The sequence below is a fragment of the Taudactylus pleione genome, unplaced genomic scaffold (genome assembly GCF_031769625.1).
Source record: "Taudactylus pleione unplaced genomic scaffold, aTauple2 ptg000061l, whole genome shotgun sequence".
NCBI classification, from domain to species: domain Eukaryota; kingdom Metazoa; phylum Chordata; class Amphibia; order Anura; family Myobatrachidae; genus Taudactylus; species Taudactylus pleione.
The window spans coordinates 19165049-19185474 of NW_028284463.1; the positions used below are offsets into that span (position 1 = coordinate 19165049).

The window sequence follows — 20426 nt, forward strand, 5'->3', positions numbered from 1 at the left end:
AATAAATGACCATATGATCTTGCAAGAAGGCCAAGCTGACAAAATCCTAGCAATGTCATCTGTAATGGACTCCTCAACTCCAATCCAGTCATTTTACCAAGATCGTTACCACCTAAATGAATAAGCAAGGCCTCAGGAGTACCAAAACGTTTTGCAGCCTCCAAATGCTTAGGACACAAAGCCTGCCACAACATACCTCTCACACCAATCCACCACACGCAATCAGACCACTGAAATGAAGGAGCACCACTGGAAGCCATGAACCTAGCAGCCCAAAAAACATATGAGTGGCAACAATCCATACTTTGAGAGAGTCAAGCTTAACATCTAAGGAGGGAGAGAAAGAATGAAAACATTAAAATTAATTTGCAATTAAACTTAATGAAAGGAGGATCTGCAAAAAATAAAAATATTGGTGTAACAGCTGCCAGGTTAAATTTAGACAAGCTTCAGTGCCAATTCGAAGCAACATAAAGACACACGAGGGTAAATACGGAATATCATTAGAAAAGAACAGAAGAAGAAGAGGATGGGGGGGTGGGTGGGAAGGAGGGAAACACGAATAACTCAGCCGGAGGAAAAACCTGCTGAGGGACATATGAATTATAATTATTTTTGCCAATAAGTCGAATTAGATCCATCAGTTCAGGCAAAAAAAAAAGGCTAAATCCCTCCAGACAAAACAAGACACACAAGACCACAAGTTTGAGGAAAACAAATGAATAAACATGAATAATATCAATGCACACATTGTTAACTCAATCAATGCAGAGGCCGAATGTTACGCCTATAGCCTAATTTCAGATACAGAAAATCCTGCTGAAGTGGCGGAAGTTGTTGCCCCGATATAAAACGAATGCGTACCAAAATCCCTAGGAGAGAGGCCGATACCAGAGACAGAGCGCTTCAAAACCCATCCAAACTGGTATTTCGTCAAAGGAGAGCTATCCTCATGCAAAAGCCAGGAGCCCGCAGTAGCAGGCCTGACTTCCAGATAATGTGTGGCCAGGGCAATGGGGCAAATACGCAACTCCTCGGAAAGCACCAGCGAAATCCAATTGCCCCTACCCAGCTGATCAGTTTTGGAGCGCCTAAGCCTACAACGCAACGACCTCTCCCCCACCAGGACATCCGTCTGGAGTAGAGCAGCATCGACCCCTGGAGGCTGCCACCAACTCCGAAATCCAAAAAGTCCCATGAAAGGCCATCGAGAAAGCTAATTTAAACAAAATAGTCTCGAAAACCGAATCCGCCACATCCACTACGGCCACAAGGAGTAAAGGAAGGAGGGAAGCATTGATGGGACGTCTCTTGTCGGGTGCTACCGGAACCGCACGCGCCCAACCTTTCAAGGCCTTCTGAATAAGAAAACTCTTGCTAATGTCTGGAAGGCTTTTTATCTTACAGAAAAATGAAAAGCCAGCTAAATAACGAGATATCACTGCTCTGGATCTGCCAGAGACATAGAGATGCCAAATAAAAGAAAGCATCAACTGATGCCTGCTCTTACTTCCATGTCTGTGGCTACGGGAATACTCTTCCCACTCTTCCCAAGCATGGCGGTAAAGTCTCAGAGTACCCGGGGCGAGAGACCTCTCTGCTAAGCCCTCCATGCCGGCTTGATGACCTGCCAAACATAAGAGGGGCAAAGCACACCAGTAGCATCAGCCTCAAGGACCAAAGACCGAAACCTAGGCCACTGAAACCGAGACAATGCATTAGCTATTTCGTTCTCTGCCCTGGAAACATTCTGCGCCCTAAATGAAATGTTGCATTGCAAGCAAGCTAGGACAAACTGCGCCAAAACTCACAACACCAGAAAGGATTTAGCACGCTGCTGGTTAATCACATGCACAATGCCAAGGTTATCACACAGATGCTCGCCACACATTTCCAATGCAACCATGATTGGAAAGAGTTTGAGAAGCAAAAGATCCCTTGTGAGACCCAAATGGACCCATTCCTCAGGCCAAGGTGCAGAACACCAGGAACCGGCAAGGTAGCAACCAAACCCAGCCAAACCCGACGCATCTGTGAAAAGCTGCAACTGAAAACTGTTGACAGCTGGGGCCATCGAAATCAGCACACCATTACATTTATGAAGAAAAGATGCCCAAACGGAGAAATCCCTCTTGATCTCAGACAACTAGTGAACCAAATGGTGCGGCCTGGACGGTCCAGCCGTGGACCGCTACAGCTTCTGACAAAAAACTCTGCCCATCGGGATAACTCTACAGGCAAACTTCAACAGACCTAACAGTAATTGGGCCTGTTGCAATGTAATTCTACGAGCAGCCGAACATGCAGCAATATCGTCGAGCAATTTCGCCACCTTGTCCTGAGGAAGCCTGCAAGCCCTTGCTAGGGTATCAATTTCGATACCCAAAAACGATAAGCGAGTGAGAGGACCCTCATTGTTCTCGTCGGCAACTGGCACACCAAAATGAAAAAACAAAGCTTGCAAGGAGAACAAAAGAAATACACAATGCTACGAATCGGCAGGACCCACGCACATCAATATAGTATGCTATCCCATGACCCCCGCAAGAAGACTCCACACACCAATGAAGAAAGGTGCTAAATTTTTAAAAAAAGCCACAAGAAACGAGCATCCCATAGGCAAGCACTTGTCTATAAAATATCTGTTTACAATGCAAAAACCCATGTACCTGAAGGACTCAGGATGCAGGGGAAGGCTGATTCCACATCTATCCTAGCCTTGAGAGCAACAAAGCCATACGACCTAACCATCTCCAAAGCATCGTCAAAAGATTGATACACCACCAAACAAAATTTCGGAGGTGTAGCATCGTTCACTGATGACCCTGATGGGTAGGATCGATGCTGAATGAGCCTAAATTTACCAGGAGACTTCTTGGGAACAACTCCCATGGGAGAAAGGATCAAATCCTCCAGTGGAGGTCATTCAAAGGACCCCGCCATTCGCCCGAGGTTTAGGGCCTGATTCAGAGCCGGACGCTCTGACCAGAGCGCTCGCTCTGAATCAGGGCCCTCCTCCATTAAAATGGAGCGTCCTCCTGGACGCTCATATAGCTGTGGGTCACCACCCACAGCATATACGAGCGTCCAAAAAGATGGTCGTGATGGTCTTGACCATCGTGACCATCGGACTTGCGATGGAGACCCTGCGGTAGGGTCTCCCTGCCACAAGCCCTGGAGTGATTTTGGCTCTATCAGAGCCAAAATCACTCCCACTGACATCACTAATGAGAACCCATGGGAACTCATCCGTCTGGCAGGCACGCCCACCAAAGGGGGCGTGCTGTCAGTCACCATCGACAGCACGCCCCCTTTGGTGCGAGACCCGGAGTGACAGCTTGGCTGTCGCAGTCCGGATCTCGCGCATGCGCACGACGGAGCTCCGTCCGTCGTGCGCATGCGCAGTGGGGAACATCGACCCACTTGCGAGTGTACTGCCGCTTGTGAGTGGGTCTGAATGACCCCCTTAGTTCCTTCTGAACTTTGGCTCTAAGGACAGCAGGCAACACCTGTGCCGACTGCAGATTCTTTGGGTAACCAACACTAACCTCACCCCTAATGGGCAAATAAAAACCCAAAGCAAAATCTGAATACAAAAACAGCGCATCCGCAAGGTTTGGATACCTACCCAACCATTTGGCCATAGCATCCAAACGCACTGGGGACGATGCCTTACTTAGTACCGGTATTCCCTGTTGGCTTGGAAGACTGCTGACCAATTGAAAACGGGATGGGCACCGCTGCAACGCAAACAGAGGTGTCAAAAACGTTAACGCTGCCCCTGTGTACAAGTTGCATTATTAAAAGCAAAAGATTTGCCTTCATTCGGAGTCTGAGCGGAAAGACGACCCAGGCCTGGTAGCCGACGAATAGAAGGAGCGTCAGCTGTAACAAGCGGCACACCTCCACGTCCTTACCGCCAAACTCAACAACAGGCCTTTCATCCTGCTTCCGACTAATTTCTTCATCGTAAGCACGCCAGACTTACCCCCACGCACTGCGCTGCATGCTATTAATCAGGTGCAGGTACCTGATAACATTTAAAAGCTCCTCAGGACGAGTTAGCAAATAGCATACTGCAAACATGCAGAAATCCACTATCCAATTTCTAAAGGACTTGAAGGCGCCTAGGCCAACTCCTCCCTTAACCTTGGCCGCCTTATAATCCTTTTTTGCCTTGTCAGTGAGCACAAAAATGTCCACATACAGACCCTTATTTATCTTGCGCTTACAACATGGGTGCAAGCCACGCAAGATTGCCGTTTTATCGCAGCGGACCCCAGTGACCATTTAGCACATGTGGAAGAGGCGTCGCGCCTGGTTAAACTATGGCATTTAGATGACCTATCACGCCGGTTGGCATACTTAGCAGCCCGCTTGCGTGCCCTGGCAGAGCTGCTGGCGTCTGACACCAGCGATGAAGATGAAGAACAACTGCTACTGTCATCATCAGATATGCAATGAGACCCATCTGATGTACTCGGCTGCTCGCCACACGAAGAATTGGACAATGTCACTTCCTCGTCAACAGCTGCGTCCCCATGACTGTCTGAAAAAGAAGGTAACACAGCATCTGGTGCCGCAGCCCCCGATGCAGACAAAGGTGCAGAGGGCAGTGTAGCTGAACTTGCCAATACTGGGGAAGGGGCTGCCCGTGGGGTACCTTGCGCTACTAAGGACCAAATGCGTGCACTGCTGACAAAAACTGTTTGGGCATGGCCGCTGCTAATTGCAAGGTAGGAACTGTGGTGGATATACTATACTGAAGACCCTGCCCCAGGCAGTTGTGAGAAATTAGCGACAAAAGGGGCAATTAAAGCGGCCATGGATGACATGATGGTCATCATTTCTGCAGCATCCTCAGAGCCTGTGGGCATAGAAAAGACAGGTAAACTGGGATGACCTACACACTGACTAAACCGTGACTGCCCGTCCACCATCTCAGAGCTGCTGCCAGAACCCACCAGCAGCAAGCTCTGACTCCTGTGCTCAACATGGCGCCTAAGCCTCACCCCCGAACAGTCTCAGGGAGCTGAGCAGGGCTGCCATTTACAATTTGGGGCCTTGCGCCGTCTACCGGCCACGCGCCCACGCTGGAGCTTGAGATCTGACCAATCTCAAGCCCACACCCTCCTACTCTCTATTCGTGGCAGTCCCCGCCGGGTTCCACGAGGGCACATGATGGACTGCCATGAGCCGGGACATGTGGGCTGGCAGGCACAGCAGCAGGAGTTACTGACCCACCCGCTGCCAAGAGCCAGCAGCCATGGCTCCCAAATCATTCGCGGCACTTAAGTCGCATGACCCTCCGGTGGAAGATGCCGGTATTGTCGCGGTGGCCATGCGCGCCCGTGTCCCACGGCCTCCCATGTGATAAAAAACACCCGATGAGGCAGCGGCCGGCCTGACAGGGCACCCGGCTCCATCAAGGTAACACCAGAGGGGGGTTCTGAGAGCGCCGCGGGTAGGACATGAGGCTGGGGAAAGGTAGAAATAGATGCAGGGAAAGAGAAATGTATGTGAAAAAGGCAAAAGAAACAGTGATGGAGACTGAAGGAGAGCTAGTGAAAGAAGGCAATTAATACTCAATTGTATAGGTACAATGCACTTATCTCTGCCAGAAGACAGGAACAAAAGAGGCTTTGGGCAAAATTTACTAAGCGGTGGTTTTACGGGGGTTTCTATTCTATTCTAAACCCCAGCGGTTTGGTGGCGGTTTCTATTCTATTCTAAACCCCAGGGGTTTGGTGGCGGCTTTGCAGCGGTTTCTAAATGACAGCCCTGATCTATTCTATTCTAAAATGTGTTTTGATGGCAGTTTTGCAGCAGTTTTGGACTTAGTAAATCTGCAGATAGCAAAACCGCCGCCAAACCACAGTCAAAACACATTTTAGAATAGAATAGATCAGGGCTGTCATTTAGAAACCACTGGAAAACCCCCACCAAACCACTGGGGTTTAGAATAGAATAGAAACCGCCGCATAGTAAATTTTGCCCTTGGTCTCAGCCCACACAGCCTCACAAGTAAAACACACACACCTTTCCTATTAGGGCAAATTCAGTCACATGGTGTTACCCAAGCCAGCCCCCAGACTTGAGGTTTAACCCACTCCGATCTCATCCAATCACCCTGTAGATATTCTCTGCGTCTATATTTGTTCTACGGCTCCCAGCAGTAACCATCGAGACCCATAAGCCATGTGACTCGGACACATGCGCAGACTGAAAACATTGGTCGCTAGACTGCGCCATCATCACTGAGTGCACCTCTGAATCAGGCCCTCAGTGTTGTGAGACAGCAATGCTGACCACTACACCAGCCCTGCTGCTCATAATAAAGCTGCTGTAACACAGAACGCCTGTCCTCCCACCAATTAAGGCGAGACAATATTTTAAGATATTATTACCTGAATATTTTAGCGGGAAAAATAAATTGGCTTGACAATAAACTGGTAGAACCCAATGCAATTAGATAAGAACCCCAAAGGGATAAGACTTGTCCATAGTGAGGTCTCCTGGCATTTCCCCTCTCACCTAGCACTGTAGGAGCTTGTCTGTGATATAAGAAGCCTAATTAGGAGATGGTGAGCTGTTTTTGTTCTGAAAATAAAGGCATTATAAGAGGCTTTCAGGAAGGAGTATAAGGGTGCCAGCCTGCTCCTGTACTGCTGTGTCTGCACATTATATACAGAGCCCCGCTGAGTGTAGCACTATCTGCCCTCAGAGGCCATTGGTTTTGTAAACTAAACAAGGAGTTTAGAAAATTCATCCAGACTCTAGTGCAGAATAAAAGCTCTGCCTGCAAACCTTAATATCATACTCGTCCACTTTTTAAAGCTAGTTTCAGGGAGACTATAGAAGGTAGTACAATGCGCCGCGCCACTGAGGGGCGTGTCATGATCCACACAAAGGGTGTGTCTGGCTCCACTTATATATCTATGCATAAATGCTTGTTGCGAGATATTTCTGTATAACATTAGTAACAATTAGGGGTGAGCGGGTTCGGATTTCTGAAATCCGAACCCCCCCGAGCCCCCCCGATCCGAGGCAGATCCGAGTCAGGCTCAACTTTTCCCGCCTGACTCGGATCTGAAATCGAGGCAAAACATCATCATCCCGCCTTCCGAGTCTCGCGGGTTTTGGATCCTATATAAGGTACCTGCGTCGGCGCCATTTTCTCACTCGGCTGTGGACAGTGAAGAGGGAGGGTGGGAGTTAGGGCTGGCTGGGCTGTGTAGTGTAGTGTAGTGCAGAGTAGTGTTGTGCTGTGCTGTGCTGCGCTGTGCTGCTGTTGTCCACTACTTCAAAGTCCATAGGGGCTGGCTGTGTTGTGCTGTGCTGTTGTTGTTAATAGGGGCTGTGTCCACTACTTCAAAGTCCATAGGGGCTGGCTGGACTGTGTTGTGCAGTCAGTTCTCCATAGGGGCTGTGTCCACTCCAAAGTCCTGTGCAGTGTCCCAGTCCTAAAGGGGTGCTGTAGTGTTGTCCAGGGGGTGCTCTGTCCATCAGGGGTGCTCCCCCCAAGTGCTAAAAAAATATTATTTTTAGTGTGTTTGTGAATTGTGTGCGCAGTAGCCGCACGTGCATCAACAAAGTAGTGCCAAGTGTGCACCTGTGTCATAAGTAAAGGGCCAGCTGTCTTGACCGTTAAAGGGTGCTGTAACTCCCAAAGTACACTCCAGTCCAAACCAAAAAAAAATATATTTTCTGTGTTTGTGACTTGTGTGCGCAGTAGCCGCACGTGCTTCAACAAAGTAGTGCCAAGCGTGCGCCTGTGTCATAAGTAAAGGGCCGGCTGGCTTGACCGTTAAAGGGTGCTGTAACCCCCAAAGTACACTCCAAACCAAAAAAAAATATGTTTTCTGTGTTTGTGACTTGTGTGCACTGTGGCTGCACGTGCATCAACAAAGGAGCAGCGCCAAGCGTGCGCCTGTGTCCCATAAGTAAAGAGCCGGCTGGCTCATTTCTTAAAGGGTGGTGTAACCCACAAAGAGCACTACTCTCCAGCAAAAATAAAAAAATATTTTCTGTGTTTGTGTGTGCTTTAGCCGCATGTATATATCAATATAACATAAATGGAGGACCAAACTTTCTCCGATAAAAATAAAATAGGGAAAGATCAAGAACCACTTCCTCCTAGTGCTATTGCTGCTGCTGGGAGTTGTTCATCATCCCAGAGAGGAAGTAGGAACATCACTACTTTACTAAACAATTGACCCTCCAACAGTCCCTAGCGATGAGGATGAAGTACGACAGCAGTCATCCTGAAGCAAAACATATAACCGAGGCCTTGACTGCTATGTTGGTGTTAGACGTGCGTCCGGTATCCGCCATTAGTGCAGTGGGATTTAGACAATTGATGGAGGTAGTGTGTCCCCGGTTCCAAATCCCGTCTAGATTCCAACTGCATCCTCAAAGCAGCAGCGACAAGCGTGCGTCTGTCTGCTAAAGGGTGGTGACACCCTCAAAGTGTGCTACACAAACAATAAAAATATTGTTCTTTTTTTTCGGTCTTTGTGAAATGTGTGGGCTGTAGCCGCACCTGCATCCTTAAAGCAGCAGCGACAAGCGTGCATCTGTCTGTTAAAGGGTGGTGACACCCTCAAAGTGTGCTACACAAACAATAAAAATATTGTTCTTTTTTTTTCTGTCTTTGTGAATTGTGTGGGCTGTAGCTGCACTTGCATCCTCAAAGCAGCAGCGACAAGCGTGCGTCTGTCTGTTAAAGGGTGGTGACACCCTCAAAGTGCTCCAAAAAATAAAAAACTATTTTTTTAATGTGTTTGTGACTTGTGGGCGATGTAGCCGCACGTGCATCAACATAGTAGCAGCGCCAAGCGTGCGCCTGTGTCATAAGTCAAGGGCTGGTTTGGACATCTGGTCCGGACTGAAGGACGTGCCAACAATTTCTGACAAGTCTACTGTCACTGCATATGATACTGTCCTCAAAGCAGCAGCGACAAGCGTGCGTCTGTCTGTTAAAGGGTGGTGACACCCTCAAAGTGTGCTACACAAACAATAAAAATATTGTTCTTTTTTTTCTGTCTTTGTGAATTGTGTGGGCTGTAGCCGCACTTGCATCCTCAAAGCAGCAGCGACAAGCGTGCGTCTGTCTGTTAAAGGGTGGTGTAACCCTCAAAGTGCTCCAAAAAATAAAAAACTATTTTTTAATGTGTTTGTGACTTGTGTGCGATGTAGCCGCACGTGCATCAAAATAGTAGCAGCGCCAAGCGTGCGCCTGTGTCATAAGTCAAGGGCTGGTTTGGACATCTGGTCCGGACTGAAGGACGTGCCAACAATTTCTGACAAGTCTACTGTCACTGCATATGATACTGTCCTCAAAGCAGCAGTGACAAGCGTGCGTCTGTCTATTAAAGGGTGGTGACACCCTCAAAGTGTGCTACACAAACAATAAAAATATTGTTCTTTTTCTTTCTGTCTTTGTGAATTGTGTGGGCTGTAGCCGCACTTGCATCCTCAAAGCAGCAGCGACAAGCGTGCGTCTGTCTGTTAAAGGGTGGTGACACCCTCAAAGTGTGCTACACAAACAATAAAAATATTGTTCTTTTTTTTCTGTCTTTGTGAAATGTGTGGGCTGTAGCCGCACCTGCATCCTTAAAGCAGCAGCGACAAGCGTGCGTCTGTCTGTTAAAGGGTGGTGACACCCTCAAAGTGTGCTACACAAATAATAAAAATATTGTTCTTTTTTTTTCGGTCTTTGTGAAATGTGTGGGCTGTAGCCGCACCTGCATCCTTAAAGCAGCAACGACAAGCATGCGTCTGTCTGTTAAAGGGTGGTGACACCCTCAAAGTGTGCTACACAAACAATAAAAATATTGTTCTTTTTTTTTCTGTCTTTGTGAATTGTGTGGGCTTTAGCCGCACTTGCATCCTCAAAGCAGCAGCGACAAGCGTGCGTCTGTCTGTTAAAGGGTGGTGTAACTCTCAAAGTGCTCCAAAAAATAAAAAACTATTTTTTTAATGTGTTTGTGACTTGTGTGCGATGTAGCCGCACTTGCATCCTCAAAGCAGCAGCGACAAGCGTGCATCTGTCTGTTAAAGGGTGGTGACACCCTCAAAGTGTGCTACACAAACAATAAAAATATTCTTCTTCTTTTTTCTGTCTTTGTGAATTGTGTGGGCTGTAGCCGCACCTGCATCCTTAAAGCAGCAGCGACAAGCGTGCGTCTGTCTGTTAAAGGGTGGTGACACCCTCAAAGTGTGCTACACAAACAATTAAAATATTGTTCTTTTTTTTCTGTCTTTGTGAATTGTGTGGGCTGTAGCCGCACTTGCATCCTCAAAGCAGCAGCGACAAGCGTGCGTCTGTCTGTTAAAGGGTGGTGTAACCCTCAAAGTGCTCCAAAAAATAAAAAACTATTTTTTAATGTGTTTGTGACTTGTGTGCGATGTAGCCGCACGTGCATCAAAATAGTAGCAGCGCCAAGCGTGCGCCTGTGTCATAAGTCAAGGGCTGGTTTGGACATCTGGTCCGGACTGAAGGACGTGCCAACAATTTCTGACAAGTCTACTGTCACTGCATATGATACTGTCCTCAAAGCAGCAGTGACAAGCGTGCGTCTGTCTATTAAAGGGTGGTGACACCCTCAAAGTGTGCTACACAAACAATAAAAATATTGTTCTTTTTCTTTCTGTCTTTGTGAATTGTGTGGGCTGTAGCTGCACTTGCATCCTCAAAGCAGCAGCGACAAGCGTGCGTCTGTCTGTTAAAGGGTGGTGACACCCTCAAAGTGTGCTACACAAACAATAAAAATATTGTTCTTTTTTTTCTGTCTTTGTGAAATGTGTGGGCTGTAGCCGCACCTGCATCCTTAAAGCAGCAGCGACAAGCGTGCGTCTGTCTGTTAAAGGTTGGTGACACCCTCAAAGTGTGCTACACAAATAATAAAAATATTGTTCTTTTTTTTTCGGTCTTTGTGAAATGTGTGGGCTGTAGCCGCACCTGCATCCTTAAAGCAGCAGCGACAAGCATGCGTCTGTCTGTTAAAGGGTGGTGACACCCTCAAAGTGTGCTACACAAACAATAAAAATATTGTTCTTTTTTTTACTGTCTTTGTGAATTGTGTGGGCTTTAGCTGCACTTGCATCCTCAAAGCAGCAGCGACAAGCGTGCGTCTGTCTGTTAAAGGGTGGTGTAACTCTCAAAGTGCTCCAAAAAATAAAAAACTATTTTTTTAATGTGTTTGTGACTTGTGTGCGATGTAGCCGCACTTGCATCCTCAAAGCAGCAGCGACAAGCGTGCATCTGTCTGTTAAAGGGTGGTGACACCCTCAAAGTGTGCTACACAAACAATAAAAATATTCTTCTTCTTTTTTCTGTCTTTGTGAATTGTGTGGGCTGTAGCCGCACTTGCATCCTTAAAGCAGCAGCGACAAGCGTGCGTCTGTCTGTTAAAGGGTGGTGACACCCTCAAAGTGTGCTACACAAACAATTAAAATATTGTTCTTTTTTTTCGGTCTTTGTGAAATGTGTGGGCTGTAGCTGCACCTGCATCCTTAAAGCAGCAGCGACAAGCATGCGTCTGTCTGTTAAAGGGTGGTGACACCCTCAAAGTGTGCTACACAAACAATAAAAATATTCTTCTTCTTTTTTCTGTCTTTGTGAATTGTGTGGACTGTAGCCGCACTTGCATCCTCAAAGCAGCAGCGACAAGCGTGCGTCTGTCTGTTAAAGGGTGGTGTAACCCTCAAAGTGCGCTCCACAAACAATAAAAATATTCTTCTTTTTTTTTTTCTGTCTTTGTGAATTGTGTGGGCTGTAGCCGCACTTGCATCCTCAAAGCAGCAGCGACAAGCGTGCGTCTGTCTGTTAAAGGATTACATCGGTGACAGCATCCAAGTAGGCATGTCAGACAGTCCGTACCTGTACTGGCAGGAAAAAGAAGCAATTTGGAGGTCCCTGTACAAACTGGCTCTATTTTACCTGAGTTGCCCCCCCTCCAGTGTGTACTCCGAAAGAGTGTTTAGTGCAGCCGGGAACCTTGTCAGCGAAAGGCGTAGGAGGTTGCTTCCAAAAAAAGTGGAGATGATGTTCATAAAATGAATTATCAACTCTTCCATGGAGACCAGCCTCCAGAACGTACAGAGGGACCTGTGGTTCCAGCGGGGACGAATTAATACTCTGTGAGGATGAGGATGTACACACTGAAGAGGGTGAGGAATCGGTGGATGAGGAGGATGAGGACGACATCTTGCCTCCGTAGAGCCAGTTTGTGCAGGGACAGATTAATTGCCAGCTTGTTTTGTGGGGGCCCAAACGAACCAATCATTTCACGCACAGTTGTGTGGCAGACCCTGGCGCTGAAATGATTGGTTTGTTAAAGTGTGCATGTCCTGTTTATACAACATAAGGGTGGGTGGGAGGGCCCAAGGACAATTCCATCTTGCACCTCTTTTTTTCTTTGCATTATGTACAGTTTTGGGCCTAGTTTTTCAAACTGCCATCCTGTCTGCCACTGCAGTTTCACGCCTAGATGGGTCACGTGTATGTGCCGCCCACTCGTGTCGCTTAGCATAGTCATCCAGCTACCTCGATGCAACCTTTTGGACATAAAAACACTATTGTGAGGTGTGAGGTGTTCAGAATAGACTGGAAATGAGTGGAAATTAAGGTTATTGAGGTTAATAATAGCATAGGAGCAGAAAAACCTACAAATTCTGTGATGTTAGCTGTTTTTATGCTTTTTTTCAAAAAAATACAGATCCAAAACACAAAACCCAGAACCCAAAACATGGAAGGGTGGTTTTGGCAAAACCAATCCAGATCCAAAACACGAAGAAAGATCCAGATCCAAAACCAAAACACAAAACACGAAAAGTGGCCGGTGCACACCCCTAGTAACAATATTTTTGGGGGAATTTTTGCAAGTATTGGTACTACCGTTACTGCCTGCAATACTCAATTTCTTGTTTACAACTATTCACTGTGATGTTTTTTCTCACTTAGCACAATATACATTATAAATGTGATGCCTATGCAATAAATTCCAAATGCAATTTGACCTTGTGTGAATTCAGCCCTAAGCAGATATTTCTTTCCGGGTCGCCTGAGAAGGAATCGGTATGATCGGTATGATTTACCGCCGGACCCATGCCCGTCAGTTCAAATCCCGACAGCGGCAGCCCGACAAGGATGAAAATCCCGATCATCCCCAGGTAAGTATTCACTAACCTATTCTACCCCCTAACCCTCCCTTAGGGGTGCCTAACCCTAACCTTCCCCCCAGTGCCTAACCCTAATCCCCCCTCTAAGTGCCCCTCTAAGTGCCTAAACCTGACCCCCCTTCCCCGCCGCCTGAACCTAAGTCCTTCGGGGGTGCCTAACCCTAAGTCCCCCCCGGGGGTGCCTAACCCTAACCCTCCCTCCCCCTAGCCTAAACCTAATCACCCGGGAGGGTGCCTAACCCTAAGTCCCCCCTGGGAACCCCTAACCTAACCCTTCCCCCCCGCGCGGCTGTCCACGCTTGGCGCCCGGCATCTCTTCGCCTGTCATTTAACCCTCGCTGGGATTAAGCAGTCGGGAAGCCGGCTGTCGGGATTAGGTCCGCCGGCTTCCCGACTGCATACCACTGAGAAGATGTTGCTAAGTATATTTATTGGAATATTAGATGTTATTTCATTGTGAGCACTGCCCTACCCAGATACTTGAATAAAACATCACTTGATCTAATCTGAGGAATGGATTGTTATCTGTAATTCCACATCATACTCATCGGTCACATGAGATACTTTGAACTGTGGGCCTGATTCAGCAAGGATCAGTACTGCGATGGTGGCAGCAATCACGCTCGCAGTTCTGCTGCCAATGTATGCTAATAATTACAATCGCAAAGCACTCGCACTGACAACACGCAGACGCCCACTTCCCCTCTCGCACATCCATAATACTTTGCAAACCATCCAAAACATCAGTAACATCGAAGCACATCGGAGCCTTTCGCACAATTTACAGCAGGTCAGACCTCACTTATAAACTCCTAACTTTCCTGCACGCAGTGGGAGCTTAAGCAGCGTATCCTATGGTAGCTAATTTATGTACGCCCCTGCAACGGCGTTCAGACGCACTGACATGCCTTCATTTCTCCCACCACCCCCCTGTCACTACCCCCAAATGGTGTTTCCTGTCAATCACTCTGTGATCAGTCCCGATCGGGAGTGGCCGGTTCGTGCACGCGCACTGCGATGAAATTTATGCGCAGAACGCAACAATCGGCCGAATGCATGCGTATTAGCAACTGTAATCCTTGCTGAATCAGGCCCTGTGTTTGGGTGCCTGATAGTATATTTAAACAGGCTGCTTATAGTCCACCACAAGTCCCTGTATTAACCAACTACATAAAATAGACTTACCTTTAGATTACACTTTTCAAGGTAGCTATTATTATGATATTTTCATATAAACCTCCTAACGGCTGACGTGTGTTTCGTGCTTAGGTCCCAATAACATTAAACTTATCTAAAATAACGACACTGAGCCAGGAATGGCATTAAAAAAGGTTATAGCTATTTACTGAAAAGATCACAATTTAAAGACTGTATGGTGGCAAGAAAGGACGGGCAATAATCATCGCAGCCCAGCAATGCACCAACGCAAACACAAAACATGCATTGTGGGCGGAGTCACCCTTATGGATGCTTACAAAACACAACTAATGCTATCCCGCACGCCGATATCCTGACAGCCACATCCCAACATGGGACTAAAGATAGATGTCGAAATTCAGCACCCCAGATGAATGACCTGCCGTTCTTTCCCGCCAATGAGAAATAGCCAACAACTGTTTAAAACCAAACTAAAGGGCAGACGGGAGGGCAGTTTCTTACCAAAGAGACATATAATGGGAGTACCACTTATATGTCCCATTTGAGTTAGGAAACCTCAACTTTGCTGTAATATAAAGTTATGTATAGTTTATTGTATATGCGTTGGTGATACAGCTGTTATTGTATGCTATACTGTGCCCTGGCTGTTATATACTGACTTTAATCCATGTTAGAGACTGTGTTACGGGACTATGGGTTACGGCAATTCCTCAAAGTCACGTGCCATGACTGTGTGCATTATGTGTGCCCTGGGTAAAGTGTGCTCATGGTGGTACTACTGTATGTGTAACAAACTGGCCATGAGTGTGAGGTGTATTATTATAGTTCCCCTAAAATATTTATTTTAGGAATGTCTGCTTGTTATGAATTGGTACATTATGTCAAAACTAGGTGTGCATTGCATCAGCTACTCAGAACCAAGTAACCAAGTGGCCAGGTGCTACCTAGTCTTTGAAGACAATAGCTTAATGGAAATAGTTTGCTCTTCACCATAGGGGGCCCTTGTGCAAGCCCTACACACAGGCCAACCAGCTGCTAGAGTGTCATTTTTTCACCTTAGCTTTTCAGCTTTCCTACAATAAAATATCTTTAAAGCCCGGAGAGTTATATGAGGCGTGGGTTCCTGTAGCCGTTATAATTTACATATACACAGACCTTGGGAGAACAAAGGGCCAGTTCTTTTGAGACTGGAAAGGGTGGGGGCTGCTGGGGGAGAGGGAAGTTGTGGAAGTATAAGGACCAGCATCCCACACTACTTGGTGTTCACTCAACAAGACAGTAGCTTCGTGCTAGGAGTGCTCCCCATATTCTGTCTCCGGTGGTCTCCCTCCACACAGATCCCCTAAAACCTCATAGTAAGACAATTTAGGGTTCTGACTTTTTATCCTTTTCATTATTTGAAATCAATCTGTGCATTTTATATATGTATGTCTTGTTTATTTACCTGTTTTTTTACCATGGAGATATTTTCTCAATAATTCCTAAAATGTATCAGTGTACCTTTGTGCTCTATGCATTCACATTCCTGGAGAAGCCAATGCTAAACTTGTTTAATAATTGTGAAATGTTAAGTGTGATTTAAGTGTCTGGCGAATGCAAGAGCGCTATTCTAATACTCTTCGTGGTGGCAGCTCGAGTAAAACCCACATCACAACTGCCCACCTGCGTCAGGTTGGCGTACCTGAGCGCACCCTGGGGCGCGTTGTTGTGACAGAGGCTATGCCCAATTATCATGGAGATTGATGGTCTTCCCCACCTGGCCTGAACTGATTGTTATAAGGGGCGCGAGGCCAAGGCTCTTCCATTGGACATTGGAGGGGAGCGCTGCCTGTGCTGGAGTCAGTGGCCATCTACCCTTAAACAAACAGCAGTGCAACACATGACCCCGTCGGGAGAGAGGCCAGCCCGTGTGAGAGGACCCAGAGGGAGGTTATATGAGGGGCTGCCCCACTGACCGTTGGACAGTCCTGAGGCATGGAAAAAGAGGAGCGAAGCTATGCTGGAGCACTTACCTAAGGGGGCACGGTGATCAGGAGACGGAGCAGCGGCAGCTGGCTATCAGCAGCAGCAGAGCAGCGGGGACTTCCTGTGAGCACCGGAGGAGGAAGCGGCCCCGCAGTCAAGCAAGCTAAAAAGTAGGAGCAGCCATCTTATACATTAAGAAGTGACTGAGTCCAGCTATAACACAGAAAAAAGGGATTTGCCCTCCAGCACACTGTAGCATAATCAACAAAAAATACTTAAATCCTACATGATAATAGAGATTTAGAGGTATTAGTTACATACATTTGCAAATATATGAATAAGCGCCAGGCCAATCGTCAAGGCTCCTCTATACTGGCGTCCCTAACATTAAGAGGTTCATGTCCGAGAAGCAAGGCACCCCAAAAAAATTCCAGCCAAGGACCATCCCCAGGGCATCACACGAAAAGGGGAAAAAAGGTGATAGTGAAGTGTAAAGGATAGATGTGTAAGGATAAATCAATAAGTGTTAATGAAATATGAAAGAATTAAAACAACATAACTAATAAACAAACAATTAGAAAAGCGATAAAAATATGCTATGTGAATTAAGTGGTGATGCCCTGAAAAAGGTCCAGCCAGAACAACCCCGGGGGTCCCACTCTCAAATGCTCACCCCAAAATAATTATTGCTACATAATAGTAGCACCCACTCTGGGTCATATAATTACAAATTAGTGTACTGCATGATAACAGCACATGTATAAGCTGAGAGTTAACTCACCTTGGAAGTATCCCAGAAAACTCCACATGGCACTATAAGAACCAGCACCTCCTCCTAATGCTGGCTCCCTTCATGCCTCTCAGGACTGCAAACAAAAAATATGGTGGTTGCTCATATCAGCTTAATGACTTAGCACAGGTGCTTGTAAAGGGCAGAGGCCCTGATTCAGAGCCGGACGCTCTGAATCAGGGCTGTCCATCTTACTTTTTGGAGCGGCCTCCTGGCCTCTCATATAGCTGTGGGTGACCACCCACAGCTATAGCGAGCAGCCAAAATGATGGTCGCGATGGTCAGGACCATTGCGACCATCGGGCTTGTGATGAGACTCTTGTGGTAGGGTCTCATCTGCCGCAAGCCCTGGAGTGCTTTTGGCTCTATCAGAGCCAAAAGCACTCCCACTGACTTCACTAGTGATGACAGTGGGGCCGGCCCCAGACGGTAGGCGTTCCCATGGGAACGCCTCCGTCTGGGCAGCCACGCCCCCGGCACGCCCACCAAAGGGGGCATGCTGTCAATCACCATTGACAGCACGCCCCCTTTGGTGCGTGACCCATAACGACGGCTTGGCCGTCGTTATTCTGGTCTCGCAAATGCGCACGACGGAGCCGCCTCCGTCATGCGCATGCGCACTTGGGCAACATTGACCCGCTTGCGAGCGCTCAGTGCTCGCGAGCGGGTCTGAATCAGGCCCAGAGTTTACACTGAACACAGAAAAAAAGGATTTGCCCTCCAGCACACTGTAGCATAATCAACAAAAAATACTTTACAAGCACCTGTGCTAAGTAGCAATAATTATTTTGGGGTGAGCGTTTGGGTGGGCCCCCGGAGTTGTTCTGGCTGGACCTTTTTCAGGGCATCACCACTTAATTCACATAGAATATTTTTAGCACTTTTCTAATTGTTTGTTTATTATTTATGTTGTTTTAATACTTTCACATTTCATTAACACGTATAAATTTATCCTTACACATCTATCCTTTACACTTCACTATCACCTTTTTTCCCCTTTTCGTGTGATGCCCTGGGGATGGTCCTTGGCTGGAATTTTTTTGGGGGTACCTTGCTTCTGGGACGTGAACCCCTTAATGTTAGGGACGCCAGTATAGAGGAGCCTTGACGATTGGCCTGGCACTTATTCATATATTTGCAAATGTATGTAACTAATACCTCTGAATCTCTATTATCATGTAGGTTTTAAGTATTTTTTGTTGATTATGCTACAGTGTGCTGGAGGGCAAATCCCTTTTTTCTGTGTTCAGTGTAAACCCCGCCCTTTACAAGCACCTGTGCTAAGTCATCAAGCTGATATGAGCAACCACCATATTTTCTGTTTGAGTCCAGCTATAACCCTACTTTTAGCTAACTTGTTGATTTACCCAGCAAAATAACTGTTCAACACTGCAGTCAAATTCAGCATTTGAAAGTGGACAGGTGACCCGGTTATTAGAAGCAGCCCTCTGCATACAGGGTACTCCTATCTGGAGTCCTCAGGTCCTACTTGGAACAACATTATCAGTTCAGCAATAAAATACTGTTTTATCTAATGTTGAAAGTAAATTCCATGGCAGCCTGCCTGCATTATACTGCTTATAGTACCAGCTTTACTCACTGTTCAGAGAGACTAGCAGAGATAGAAACAATTAGCAACTAGGTTGCTCTATATGAAACATCCATTGGTTACTGCTACAAATGTTGCCAGACCCCCTCTATTTGGCCTACACCACAGGACAGGATTAAACTGTGTAAAGGTGCATATCCACTACATGAGTGTAGAACGACTGTACGATTACAACATCGTAATCATTCAATCGTTCATCATACTGTGCATTGGATATTGTGCCCACACTGAACGATATGTCATTCAGTGCAGGCACCCTCCCTCATCCCCAAACATGCACAACCTGTCAACCTTGTCAGGTTGGCCTGCATGTTCAGGCAATGACAGATGCCAACAGCGACCAGCGGGAGCGCACATCGCTGGTGTTGCTGGCATATTCACTGCACAATTAATGAATGCTTGAATGATAACGATGTCGTAATCGTTCAATCGTTCATTTTTATCCTGTACTAGATATGCACCTCAACACTTCGTAGTGCAGACTTATGAGGAGAGCTAGGAAACTGCTTCAGTGAATTCCTTAGGAGCCAGTAAGCCAATTACTCATTGTTATCCACATATTTCAGAGGAAAGTAAGTTCACCAAGTCAACAGTTGTGCACCACCTGTCCTATAAAGAGAAAACTGGCCAGCAACTAGTAAACTACAGTATATTGACTTGAGTTTTCATAGTACCTATGATATCATATAATATTCAGATACTTATATGATATTTAGTTAGAGTATAATCGGACTTGTTTATTGTTCTGACCTAACACGCACCATTTTCATGTCGAACCTATTGACCTTGTCTGCCATTTGTACCTGTCGACCTTTTGTCCCTGTCGACCTATTGACTGTCTAACATCTGTTGTCTATTTAGACATTGTCTACCTTTTTACTGTAGATCTTTAGACCGGATCCCACAAAAAATTCAGCTGATATTTGCCTTAGTTGGTAAATGGGGACGATGACAAGAAATTAAAGGCTTAATTTCTTAGCACATATGGAGTGTGCAGTAAAAACCCCCAAAATTGCATTTTCTAAAGTTTTACCGCATTTTTGCATTTAGTACATCCTGCCCACAGAGATAAGTAGACGGTTTGATAATCCTGCTGGGGCACCACCAAGGGGCTCATGAGTACGGGTGTTTCTAGAGGTTTTGGCTCTCAGCAGGTGGATTGGGCCGCCGGGAGACCACTTCCCGCTGGGCCGGCCTCCTCTCTCCTCAGCAGCCACTGTCATACACTGACAGATGCACTTAGGGCACTGCTCTCTCTGTGAGCAGCAGCGGAGAATAGGGCAGGAGAAGTCGGTCGATGACTGACGGCACCAGCGTAGCCTCTATGGCCGCCACGCATGGCCTTGCCCCGTACCTTTCTCACTGATAGCTTCTCACAATGAATGCAGTTGAAGTGCTTTGGGACCCGCTCCTCCAGCATGGCAACCATGCCGGTGTGAACATGTGCCGCACACAAACTAAAACAAATGGTTTGGCTAATCAGATGCAGCTGTAGTGGGTGTGTTGCTGAAGGTGGTTGCTTACAGAGACACTGAATTGTTCGCAGTGCAGGCCATACTCAGATGGATGTTCTGCACCTAGCATAGGGCTGGCGCAAGTATGAATGGTGCGACCAATGGTGGCGTGTACAAAAACACAAACATGATTGCAGCATCTGCAGGCACTTAGGACCTCATTCAGAGACGGTCATTGCGGTCGTAAGGTAAAAGGGGCCAGATA

General features: G+C 46.8%; 1 pseudogene; it reads right to left on the reverse strand.

The window, feature by feature from the left end:
• Positions 1-787: 787 nt before the first annotated feature.
• On the reverse strand, positions 788-20136 carry LOC148535130 (uncharacterized; annotated as a pseudogene).
• Between the last annotated feature and the right edge of the window lie 290 nt (positions 20137-20426).